Raw genomic sequence first — 12,887 nt, 5'->3', positions numbered from 1 at the left:
TCAGATTGTTGGGTGAATTCTTGCATTGGCGCCTGCCCATCTCTTCCTCCGAATGCTCCCCTATGGATCTTCTTTTACAGGATCAGGTCTCCTTGCCTACTGATATACCTTCCCAGTGATGGCTCTCCCTAGTGATGGCTCTCCTGGTGCCAAGATCAGATCTCCATGCCCAATGATGGCTCTCCCCAATGCTGGCTCTCCTGGCGCCGAGATCAGGTCTCCCTGCCCAATGTTGGCTCTCCTGGTGCTGAGATCAGGTCTCTGTGCTTGTTGGGTAGCTCGCAAACAAAGTGCCTACCTTGCTTGGTGCAGGCAGGCTATTGAAACAAAGGAACTCCCATCTGCTTGGTTGCCCTGAGGATTCGGACCAAGCGCCCAGACAGGCTGAGCTGGGTGATGTTATCCCTGCTAGATCTTAAACATAGCCCCTGAAGCTATCTCCAAAATTCAGGGCACATGCATGCCAACAGGCGGCCCCGAGGACGTAAGTCAGCTGAGGCAGTAGGAGGTGTTGTGAACAAGCAGGCATTGACTGAAGACCCTACAAGGTCAGAGCCTGGAGGGGTTTGGTTGGCTGGTGCAGAGAAGAAGGTTTTCCTGGTGGAAGTCCAGCTGTGCCCAGGAATCTGCCCTGGGGGCAGAGCAGCAGCTCGTGGCAGGAAGAGGAGATGCAGGGACTCATTCTGGTGTGGAGTCTCCCAGCCTCCTCCAGTCCTGGAGCCTCTTTGGGGCACTCACTCTGCCTCCATCTCTGTCTTTTTATCACCCAGCCTGCTTCCTCCAGACCTAAGTGGGGTCCTCTTTTCCCACCCTGTGCATCTGTCATTGCTCAGGGGTCACAAGAAGATTCCTGTCCTTGATGTGATGGTCACACCAACAGCTCTAGTTGTAGAATTATCTACTTAGGTTCCAAAAGAAGAAAGTTGCAACAATCGAGCATGGCCTCAGTGAGGCTGTGGTGCCATTTGCTCTCAGGTTCGTGGGAAAAGTCCAGAGGAATGTAGGTTCTGGAGAGAGGGTGCCCGATGGAGAATAACATCTCACACTGGTGACTTAACACTGAGGTGATCTGCTCTGACGTTCCTTTCTTCAGTCCCCTTTCTGTTCCCTTTTCTGAGCCTCTTTCTGCTTTGGTCCAGGATGTTATCACACAAGGTGTAGAGGTCATGGATGTATTACAACACTGCCAGGTGAGGCTGGAGGGGGCTGGAGAATGTGAAGGGCTTCATGCAGATGGCGTTCCCTGATGAGCTGGATCTCCAGGGTTATGTTTACCTTTCAGGGCCTCGTGCTGAGCAGGGGCTGAATTCATGATGAGCGCAGACTGCAGATGAACTTGTGAACACACTTCTCCCCCAGAAAATGTAGGGGAGACCACTCAGGCTGAGGCATAGAACTGAAGCCCACAGAGGAATGGTATGAGTGGCCCTAGTGAGCACCTGCACTGCCTCTCAGTGGCTATGTGAGCCACCATAGCTTGTGTCTGACTCCTCAGAGGGTCTTTGTCTATCTTCTGCTCCTTCTCCCAAAGCAGTCTATGTATCTCTGTTACACTCACACTCCCCTACACTTGTGTCGGGGGAGAGGGGCAGGGTGGTATGCGTGACTGGCAATTGATGCCAGGGCCTGGCCTATGGGAGGCATAACTCTACCACTGGGCTGTGTCCCCAGTCCTTGAGGGTTGCTTTTTTGAATCAGTGTCTCACTCTAGCCCAGACTGCACTTGAACTCGTGACCTTTCTGGCTGCATGCTCACAGGACCTTCTGATGCCCTGGGCTGTGAGGATTGACAGATACCAGGAACTTTAGAAACTCACCTGTGTCTGGCAAGATCTGTTTTCCAGGGGCATCACATTTTGACATGTACAGATGTGTTATATGCATAGCTCCTGGTGATGCCTGTGGGCCCTAGATACACCTCTGTTAAGGGTGATCTGTCGAATGGTTGTTAAGTGGCAGGACTGTTAAAGGTAGTCCACTTGCTGGAATTAAGTCAACCGGCTGTGATTCATATGGCTGTGCTTTGATCCTGGTCCCTTTTCCTTCCTGCTCTCTGCTTCCTGGCCACCTTAAGATGAGGCACTCTGCGCATCGTACCGGACACCACGATGTTCTGCTTCATCGCAGGCCCAGTCACAAGGGAGCCAGAGGCCTTGGACAGAAACCTGAAGCATGAACCCAGGTGTGACTGTGGGGACTTTGCAAAGAGGGACCGTGGATGGACATCCAGAGAGAGTGAGGCACCCAGATGCTACTGTGTAATGAGAGGGATCAAGCAGAGACAGGACTCCTGAGTCTGACAGATTGTGAGCTGCCCTTGCTCAACAGTCATGGGCCCAACGCCACATCCCTGTGCCCGAAAATGAAAGGATGGCTAGAGCCCATCAGGCCACAGGGGCTCAGGGCACGTGTGACTCCTTACAGCTGACCACAACTAGGGACAGACTGGAAGCCACATCACTCTCCAGGCCATGCATGTGGACAAGCACTGATGAGAATCTCATCGAAACAGTGGCTTCACGTTCCCGGACCTTCCCGACCCTTATGGCTGCTTCCTGGGATGAACAGGATCATATGATACAGGAGACAAAGTACACTTCATGGGATACAAAAGACAGAGGCAGAGTGGTGTGGACTGCCCAGCCAGGGTGAACTCAGGTTGGTCTGGTATCCCATGGCCCTCGCACCCCGCTCCGCCTCCAGGCAGGACAGCTCCTCCCATTCTGCCTGACAGAAGAAACAGCGGCTGCGGGGAACAGTTGCGGAGATGGGGAACTCTTCCCTGCACTCACACAGTGACTGACATAGTTTTCCATTTTAGCACACTCCCACCGTCATTCGAGAAGTCTCACAGCGCCGTTAGTAACGGCGCCCTGTGTACTGTGAGAAAACCAAAAAGCTGACGAGGAATCTGCGGATAGCCTCGGGATTAGTGACAAGCAGCAAGGACTAGACTTGCCAGTGCGTACGTGAGTCCCATCACATGCTACGGATACGGACACAGAAGGAGGCCTGGAACCAAGCCCTCTGAACCTGAAGGAAGGCGAACGCGGGGAGTCTGTTTCTGAAGCCTGTGGGAGCGCTGCTTCTGCCATGGCAGAAACATACCTGCGAGCTTTCCCTTTCCGTTTGATACTTATTACCATGATGTGAGGTGCTTGGAAGTTACTTTTCACATACTCATTTTTAGGCCGTTCCCTTCTCCAGATCCTAGGCAGACTTTGGTGAAGCACACCAGTGAGCAAAGCCACGAGAAGAGTCTGGGACGAAACAAAACGGACCGGGTCCAACAGCTACGCTCAGGGACCAAAGCCAGGCAGGGACGCAGTCTGATGACGCAACGGACCCGCGACTCCAGATGACGCAATAGCACTGCGCCATCGGTGTAACAGCGCTCGAGGCTCCACCCAGCTAGAGTCGCGACTCTCACTGCGCATGCGCCATCCTTGTCAGCGGGGCGGTACTTCTGCCTAGGCCCTCAAGCTAGGGGTTTGCCTTGGGCTCCGGTGTCTCTGGTTTTTGGAGTTGCTGCTATGCGGCCTCCAGCAGAGTTTGAGGGAAGAAACTAGGGCTGGGTGGAGGGGGGCGTCATTACAGGCTGGACAACGTAGGAGGGCGCATTAGGAGTGCTGTGGAGCAGGACACTACAGAGCCTTGCTCGCTGAAGATGACAGGATTAATGTCTAGAATATACAGAGAGTAATAAAATGAATACCTAGAAGTCAAGTGATGGGCTACGGACATGAGAATACAGTTTTCAAGAGTTGGGGTTCAAATGTCCAGTAAACATAGTAAAAATTTGTCGACCACTATTACAGAGATGGAAATTAAGTTGAGAATTTGTCTCAGCCCAGTAAGAATAAGCATGTCAACTGGTCTTGGCCTGTGTTCAAGAAGGAACCCGAGGATGTGGAAGATGACTGGGGCTTTTTAAAATAGCAATAACAGTCTGTTGGTATTTCTTATCTTTGAAACAAAAAATCACATAGTAAATGCCCGAGAAACACTGGAAGAGATTTTTACTACCACTTGCATCATCTGCCCCACGGTTTCCCAGTCATGGCTGGAGTATGTACCCATTGCTGGGTCTTTTTAGTGCCTAAGCTTTTATGTGCATTAAAGATTGCCAGGTTTTACAGAAAATACTGCCAACTACTACTTCTTCTGTGTCAAGTGCCTTGTAAAACTTCTACAGTTGTTGGTGGTGACTTAAAGTGGAAGCATTATGTACTAGTGTAGAATTCTAGCCCTCCCCAGCATTGAGTCTCAATGAACTCATAGACACATCATTTCAGCGGTGTGTGTGTGTGTGTGTGTGTGTGTTTAAAGATATGCATTATACTGTATCTTCTCAGCCTTTGAAAATCAGCCTATAAGCATTTACATGGATAGTGCTTATCTTGCTCACTCTGTGCCACTATTAGAAACTGTGGGACAAATAAAACATACTTCTAAGGCTGGAAAGCTTTTTCAGAAATTACAGATTTTAATCAGAAAAAGAATTTTTCCATTTTTTATAGGGCACCTGTGTGCACATTCAGGTCTCCCTGGACCCCTTGCTGAAGGTCATCAATGTGCTGACATGGCCACTCACACTCAACTCCTTGTTATGCAGACAAGTCAAGATATCGATAAGGTCACGATGGCTCATTATAGTCACCAACTACATCATCTTAATGCTCATGCCTCATATCACCAAAGAACAAGCCAGACAAATAGTTCGACATCTTCCAGTACCACATCTGGGCGTCAATTGTCAAGAGTTTGTCCCTAATGCACTATGGAAAATGGATGTGACTCATTTCTCTGAATTTGGGAATCTCAAATATATACATGTTATAGTAGATACTTATAGTGGCTTTACTTTTGCTACTCTACAATCTGGAGTAGCAACAAAACATGTCATTCATTGGTCACCTACTGACAACATTTTCAGTGCTCGGCTGTCCTCAGCAAATCAAGACAAATAATGGTACTGGATATACTAGTGCTGTCTTTTCTAGGTTTTGTAAACAACTTAATATCTCCCATATTACGGAGATTCCTTAGAACCCCCAGGGACAAGGCATTGTTGAAAGAGCACTCTTCACGCTCAGATTTCCAACTGATAAAATAAGAAGGGAGATTGGTACTTCACGAGAGGATCACCCAGAAATATCCTATCTCATGCCCTCTTTATCATCAATTTTTAAAAATTGGATGCTGATGGACAATCAGCTAGCATCTGCTTTTGACACACAGAAACTCATAAACAATTTGCCAGGGTACTTGATAATTCCTGGCATGGGCCAGACCCACTCCTTATCTGGAGATGAGGGCTGATATGTATTTATTCCCAAAACATGAAATCTGCTTGATGGCTTCCTGAATGCCTCGTTAGACAAATTGATAAATATGAAATAATGAAATAATGATCTAACATATTCCAGGGATGAAGTGTCTCCCTGAGAACAAATATTTTTAAATTTCAGATAAAATATGAAGAAATGGACCATACTACAGGAAAATTTTGCTGCCTCTGATGTCTGCAGCTGAAGGAGGAGTTGGGCCACCAGCAAACACCCAAGACCTACTACAAGCTTATTTTGCCCTCCTTGTGAATGCCATGAAGGCATTAGTAATGCGCCCCCTTGTAGTAATAGGGTTTCATCTCCAGCACCCCGGCCACCTCCGGCTAGCTTTACCCGAAATAATTACATGGACACTGTATTCTTTTAAACACTGCTTGGCCCTTTAGCTATAGCCCTTACTGGCTAATTCTGATATCCCGATCAACCCATCTCTAATAATCTGTGAGCACCGGTCTTAGTGAGCACCGGTCTTACCGGGAAGATTCTAGCCTACGTCCATCCTGGGTCGGAGCTTCATTGTGTGTGTCTCAGAGAGCAGAGCTCTCACGTCCGCCCTGGAGAGGGGAGCATGGTGTCTCTGCTCCAGACAGCAGAGCTGTCGAGTCTGAGCTCACTTCCTCTTCCTCCCAGCATTCTGTTCTGTTTACTCCTCCCACCTATGTTTTAACCTATGAGGGCCAGCCAAGCAGTTGCTTTATTTTATTTTTTTGGTTTTTTGAGACAGGGTTTCTCTGTGGCTTTGGAGTCTGTCCTGGAACTAGCTCTTGTAGACCAGGCTGGTCTTGAACTCACAGAGATCCGCCTGCCTCTGCCTCCTGAGTGCTGGGATTACAGGCATGCACCACCACCGCCCGGCTTGCTTTATTTTTTTAACCAATGACCTTCCTCCATCACCCCCTACTTTCTTCCCTTGTTAGCATCCTTGCTTGGCTTATTAATTTTCCTTTCGCTAGGATCTTTTCTTTTAAGTTGATAGCATCTATAAAACAACAGATAAATGAGGCAACTAAAATGAAAACTATACAGGTCCATTACCATAAACTGGATATGACCGACATTGAAAAATATGATAATGTTCATGCACACATGAGCTACCCAGATAATTGTCTTTAAACTTGGTGTGCTGGCCTGGATAGCCAGAGGCAGGTAACGGGAGGCTGTATACCTATGTTAAAAATGTCACCTAAGACAGGAATAGAACCAAAAGCCATTCTGTCTTCCTATGATGGGTAAGGACAGGACTACAGGAGTCCCTCCCCCCTGCCCCGACCTAAGACAGGCACAGCCCACTCAAGTGACTTTCAGCATTCTAAAAATTAATAAAAAATAAAAATGGAGACCTGTGGGAGATTTACTGCTCTCTAAATCAGTTTCACCCACCCTGTTGTGCCTGACTTCTCCTGATGTTCTGAGCTGTCAAATACCAACTCTACAAGGAGTTATTGCTCCATTATTCCTGTGTTCTGAACAACCTGACTTTTCTGTATGTTGCAGTTAGGAACTTTCTGCCTGACCACTAGACCATGGTTAGGTTGTCTATTAAGTTGCCTAGTTACCCATATACACACAAAGAACTTTCTCATTTCCCTTACCCTATATTTACCTTGCTTATTCCCTTGAATAAACAAGACTCGATCAGAATCCTGTCTTGCCTCCATCTCTTGTGTCTCTTGTCCCTTTCTATTCTCACTCCCCCTCTATGGTCTCCTTTGACTCACCCATGGGTCAAAGCACATACATATACCAGAAAAGAATGAGCAGAACAGTGAAGGTGAGAAATGCTAATTCAGTGTCCTCCCGTCCTAACACTTGGTGCATATTGTCAGTACAGCTCTTTGTTTTGGTCAGTTTTCTTCATGCTTTACATCTTAATGTTATTCTTAGCTGTGGAAGAAGCTGGAACCCCATGGATTTCTACAGGCAGGCTCTTTCTTGGATATTACATAAGGTGCTATGGTAAAAGGTGTTTTTGATAAAAGGTTCTAACTGAAATGCCAACTCATTAATACTGCTGATTATGTCTGATAATTTCTGAATACAATGAGCTCTTGATTTCTGCATGTCACTAGCATGAGTCTCACAGGTTCTTTCTGTACTCCAGGAGTTACTAGAATGGCCGTATCCAGTGGTTTTCTTTTTTTCTTTTTTTAAAATTTATTTATTTATTAAAGATTTCTGCCTCCTCCCCGCCACTGCCTCCCATTTCCTTCCCCCTTCCCCTCTCAAGTCCCCCTCCCCCGATCAAGTCCCCCTTTCTCATCAGCCCAAAGAGCAATCAGGGTTCCCTGCCCTGTGGGAAGTCCAAGGACCACCCACCTCTATCCAGGTCTAGAAAGGTGAGCATCCAAATTGCCTAGGCTCCCACAAAGCCAGTACGTGCAGTAGGATCAAAAACCCATTGCCATTGTTCTTGAGTTCTCAGTAGTCCTCATTGTCCACTATGTTCAGCGAGTTCGGTTTTATCCCATGCTTCTTCAGACCCAGGCCAGCTGGCCTTGGTGAATTCCCGATAGAACATCCCCATTCTCTCAGTGTGTGGGTGTACCCCTCACGGTCCTGAGTTCCTTGCTCGTGCTCTCTCTCCTTCTGCTCCTGATTTGGACCTTGAGATTTCAGTCCGGTGCTCCAATGTGGGTCTCTGTCTCTGTCTCTGTCTCCTCTCATCGCCTGATGAAGGTTAATATTCAGGAGGATGCCTATATGTTTTTCTTTGGGTTCACCTTCTTATTTGGCTTCTCTAGGATCGTGAATTATAGGCTCAATGTCCTTTATTTATGGCTAGAAACCAAATATGAGTAAGTACATCCCATGTTCCTCTTTTTGGGTCTGGCTTATCTCATTCAGGATAGTGTTTCTATTTCCATCCATTTGTATGCAAACTTCAAGAAGTCATTGTTTTTTACTGCTGAGTAGTACTCTAATATGTATATATTCCATACTTGCTCTTTCTTCTATTGAAGGGCATCTAGGTTGTTTTCAGGTCCAGTGGTTTTCTGTTGTAGAATATTTAACTATGCAAAGATATGTTGCTGTTTTACCTTGCCTGCCTAAGGCACCCGATTTGTCTAATGAAAAACTGAATGGTCGATAGCAATGGAGGACGTATATGCAGGACTTCTGGGCAGGGAGAAAAGATAGGATGAGGTATTTATTCTTGAGGAAGAAAGGAAAAAAGACACCTGGGAGATGCCAGGGGCCAGTCAGCCAGACATGGAGGAAGTAATAAAGTAGGACCTAAGAAAGAAAGAAAGGTAAAAACTTTTGAGACAAATGTAAATGAATAGAAACAGGTTAAATTAAGTTAAAAGAGCTAGTGGGACAAGCCTAGACTAAGACCAAGCATTCATAATTAATGATGTGTCTCTGTGTCTTTATTTGGGAGCTGATTGGTGGTCCAAAGATAAATTTCAACTACAAGGGGCCCCCAATGTGGGGCCCAAATTTCCACATAGGGTTTAAGAACACTGAAAAAGGGGGTGGAGAGGATAGAGCTCCTTTAAAAGGCACTGCTATGTATCAGAGCATTTGAGCAGCTGCCACACTAAGTAGGAGCAGCAAGCTAGGTCAAAACACCTGCCACAGTGCAGGCATCAGTTTTCTAGAGCTGGGTCGGTTAGATGTAATTCCCCGTTAAATCCAGATCTATGCCATGCCCATAGGCTTAAGGCTCAGCTCCCATGGACCCATGAAGGGGACAGAGTCAACTGTTGAAGCCTCATAGTGGAGGGTCTAGCTGCCACTTAGGAATTTAAGGTTTGACTCATGCAGTCAGAGAATGCTACAGGTGCACATTAAAATAAGTTCAGATTGAAAAAAAAAAAAACTTTAAACCAGTTACAGTGTGCCTAGGTGCTTAAGAAAGAAAAGAAAATGGGTATAGACAGTCATAAGAAATAATGTGTCAGGGTCCCTCGGGAACCCACTGAGCTCCCCTTCTCCCCCCACATCACCCGTTCTTACCCCTCCTCGTCTCATCGTCCACACCCAGCCCGGGCTCTCCTTTCCCATTGCTCTCCTCTCTCCCTCGTGCCAAATTGACAGCAATATCACCAAATCCATCTTTTTCTTTGATGCCCATTTCCTTTCTGGCCAGCTGCTATGTTAGATTAGGTGTCTGCCAGCCACCTGAGTCTCAGGTAGAAGCTACCCCAGTCTCCCCACACCCACAGACTTCCACTTGTGCTGCCGACATGCCTAGCTCGGCTGTGTGCGCATGCCCTGTGGATGGAGTGGGCTTCCCGCCCTCCGTCTGGCTGAGGAGTGCCAAGGGTGCCCTTCAGCTGGCATGCTGCTTGTCCCTCCTCTTGTAGCAGACTTAAGCCTTACTGCTTGCCATCACCACAGGGGCACGGGCTGCCCTCCAGCACCCTCCCCTTGCTCTGCTCCTGCTGCCCAGAGCAGGGACACTGCCTTTTTCTTTGATACCCTGTCTTCAACCTTCTCCCCACCTTCACCTCCTCAACTTCCTCCCTCACCTCCCAAGGGAAGGAAAACAAACTGTGAATGAGGAATGCTGACTGACAAACCAACGCAACTTTAGAGGCTTCTGCTCTTGACATTTCACCTCCTAAGCACCAAAGCCGCAGGCGGGTTTGTGGACCGCTGATTGCCACGTTGATTTCTATCTTGATGTTATTTTTAATTGTTTTAAATTTTTCATAGGTTTTGGGCAAAACAAAGGTACTGGGGAGATCACTGTCATTTTTACATAATCAGACTTTTTAAAACGCAGCCAGTCAACCACCAACTTCTTCCACATTTGGGACTTGAGCCAGAGTTTAAAAGGGAGCCAACAAAACTCACAGAGAGAGCGGGGGTTCTGTCCAGTAAAGAGCGCAGCACCAGCTGGGACAGGCGTGATGTATATAACTGTAAGATACTGTCGCTAAGTTATTCAGGCCTATACTCTCCATTATCGGAATCCTCCACTGTGCAGCCATGCAGTGTGGTTTAGCTAAAGGAGCCGATGTGTCCTCCTCTCCCCAGATAGTTGGTCAGCTGTGAACTCTGTGACCCTTGTCTAAACCTGTGTTGTAAGATCTCGGGGCTTTCTCCCCGTTTCTCTCCCTCCCCCGACACTTATCTTCTATTTTTCAGTCTCCGAACCTTTCACTCTCTCTGAGTCCCACTCAAGAAACTGCTCCCTTTAGAACAGAAGGCGGCTCAGACCCTGCTGTCATGGGGCCTCGCGCCTCTGTCGCGTCTGCTGTGAAGCACACGATGCTCTATTTATTGTAGAAAGTGACTTTATTTGCCTTCTAGAGTTGTTTATAACAGATGGTTATAAGAGGTAATAAACAGAAAATCTATGCCTGTAAAGAATTCAAGAGTTACTTTTACCTACAAAAAACCCATAAGAAATAATAAACCATTTAAAACTTATTAAAGAGAGTAAGTAAAGTCTTTAAAGAAATATTAAAGTAATATAGAAAGAATAAACCAAGTAAAGATGGAAAATACACAAGAAGTCTGGATCCTGTATGGTGCTTTGCTGACTTTGAATTTTTGAATGCTGATGAGCAAATAACAGCTATTAAGAGACACGGGAATATAAAAGCAACTGCTAAATTAAACAAGCCTAGATAATTTACGGATATCTTTAAAATGCAATTCAGAAAAAATATTGCATTTGGGAAGAGCTTATGCCTTTGTTTCAACAGGAAATGAAAGGCTGTGGATTCCTCCCAAATTAATAGAGACCAGATTTGATTGGGGTGACCCTCTGAAAATCTTGACTACAGACATAGAGAAGTAAACCTAGGAAAACTATAGGACAGGTGATATTTATGCTTATCTTTTGACAAGGGAACAGCTCTGAGAGTTGGTGAGACATGATAAATCCTGTTGGTTACAGAGTCCTTGTGACTTAATACATGCCACCCTTTCATAAGGCACGGATAGCATTTTGGTTATACAGTCCACACAAACGTAAAGCTGACAGATATTTTTTACCTGCTCAAACATAAAATTAAAAAATCATTTTTGCCTGGCTTGTGTACAATGCTAAGTTCATACTTGTGTTAATGCAGATATGTATGTTACCTTTGAAAGTTCTTGTGTTTTCAGACCAAGGGGACCAGCTACCAATGAAAATGGGGACCCTAGATAGTCTTTCAGAATGCCTCGGTTGCAGTTTCCACAGAGTTCTGCATTCAGAGAAGATTCAAGGTTGCTAGCTGAGGTGATCCAGCCATTATAGACAATTCTTGCCAGGACTTTGGATAAGCCTTGTACTTTCCCATTAAACAGAGACTGGACAACAAATGTTGTGACTAGTTTTCTTAGGATTTGACAATTATCTCAAATTTCTCAGGGTCTACTGGGAATTCCATTACCTTCAGACAATAGGAAGCAGTCTAGAGTATACAATGTCCATAGTCACAAGAGGTGGGATGGGTAATTTTTGGTTATTTGGTGCCTTATGGATGTTTGTCATTTGTCATCATTTAGTTGGGATATAGAAATATAGGATAAAAGGCAACTATTAATCACAAATATTCTACATTGGTATGGATTTTTGTGTAATATACAAATTTAAGGTGATTTTGCTATTTGGTATATATGTTTCTACTCTTGTTTAAGGTATTGTACCTAAGAAACTCATTTAAGAATGCAATTTACAGTTCTAGTTCTTGAAAGCTCTTATTACAAATTGTTTAGGATAATTAAGAAATGTGGGTTAGTATTTAGTCATCTGTAACAATCAAACTTGTAGTCATATTAGATATGTTTTCAAGATTAAAGAGATATATTTTAGATAGATAGGTGATCTTCAAATGCTTCAGATTCTACAGAATATAGCATTTAAAACATTTAATAATCTAAGGCTTTTCATGACAGTGAGACATGTTTGCTCCTGGCAGCACCAATCAACTTCATAAAAAGATGATGGGTATTAAAGAACCTCCATATGGAGTTTGCTTTCACTGTGGCAAACCTAGCCATCTGGGCAAGAAACTGTCACTTCTAAACTGCTGAGAGTATACTGTCCACATTGAACAAGCAGAACACAAAGGAAAAAAAAACTGCTGAACTTTGCCTAGACTAGGTGGGATAGTCCTTTAAAATTCCTGCTTCACAAAAAGTTGGTCAGATATTCTAGGCCTGAAGGCCAAAGATGGATTTCCCAATGTTGCAGAAGAAACTTGGATGACTTTCCAGGTATCCAGATATCTTTGTCTTTCCTGCAGTTTTGGAAGTTGCTTGGTCTGCACTTCCTGTTTACTCAGGTAGTGTTTTATCTTTCTTGGGTCTCTAATGGGGTAGAAGATGATATAGTTATAGTTTTCCTTATTATCAAATTCTGAAAACAAACTTACATAAGAGATGTAAAGTTTGTAAGTTTAAGAAACATAAAAGCTTAAGTTATTTATCTAAGAAAACATTTTGAGAAGTAAAAAATAATTTTTGGTTGGTAATACAAGTTAGGATAGAAAGTAAATTAGGTATACAACTCTGAACTCACCAAAATAGGTTAGGTAGTGAAGTATTTTCTTTGAATTCACCAAATTCAAATGAACTGGATATTGTAAGTGT

Source organism: Microtus ochrogaster, unplaced genomic scaffold (genome assembly GCF_000317375.1).
Source record: "Microtus ochrogaster isolate Prairie Vole_2 unplaced genomic scaffold, MicOch1.0 UNK1, whole genome shotgun sequence".
NCBI classification, from domain to species: domain Eukaryota; kingdom Metazoa; phylum Chordata; class Mammalia; order Rodentia; family Cricetidae; genus Microtus; species Microtus ochrogaster.
This window is presented reverse-complemented; position numbering follows the sequence as displayed.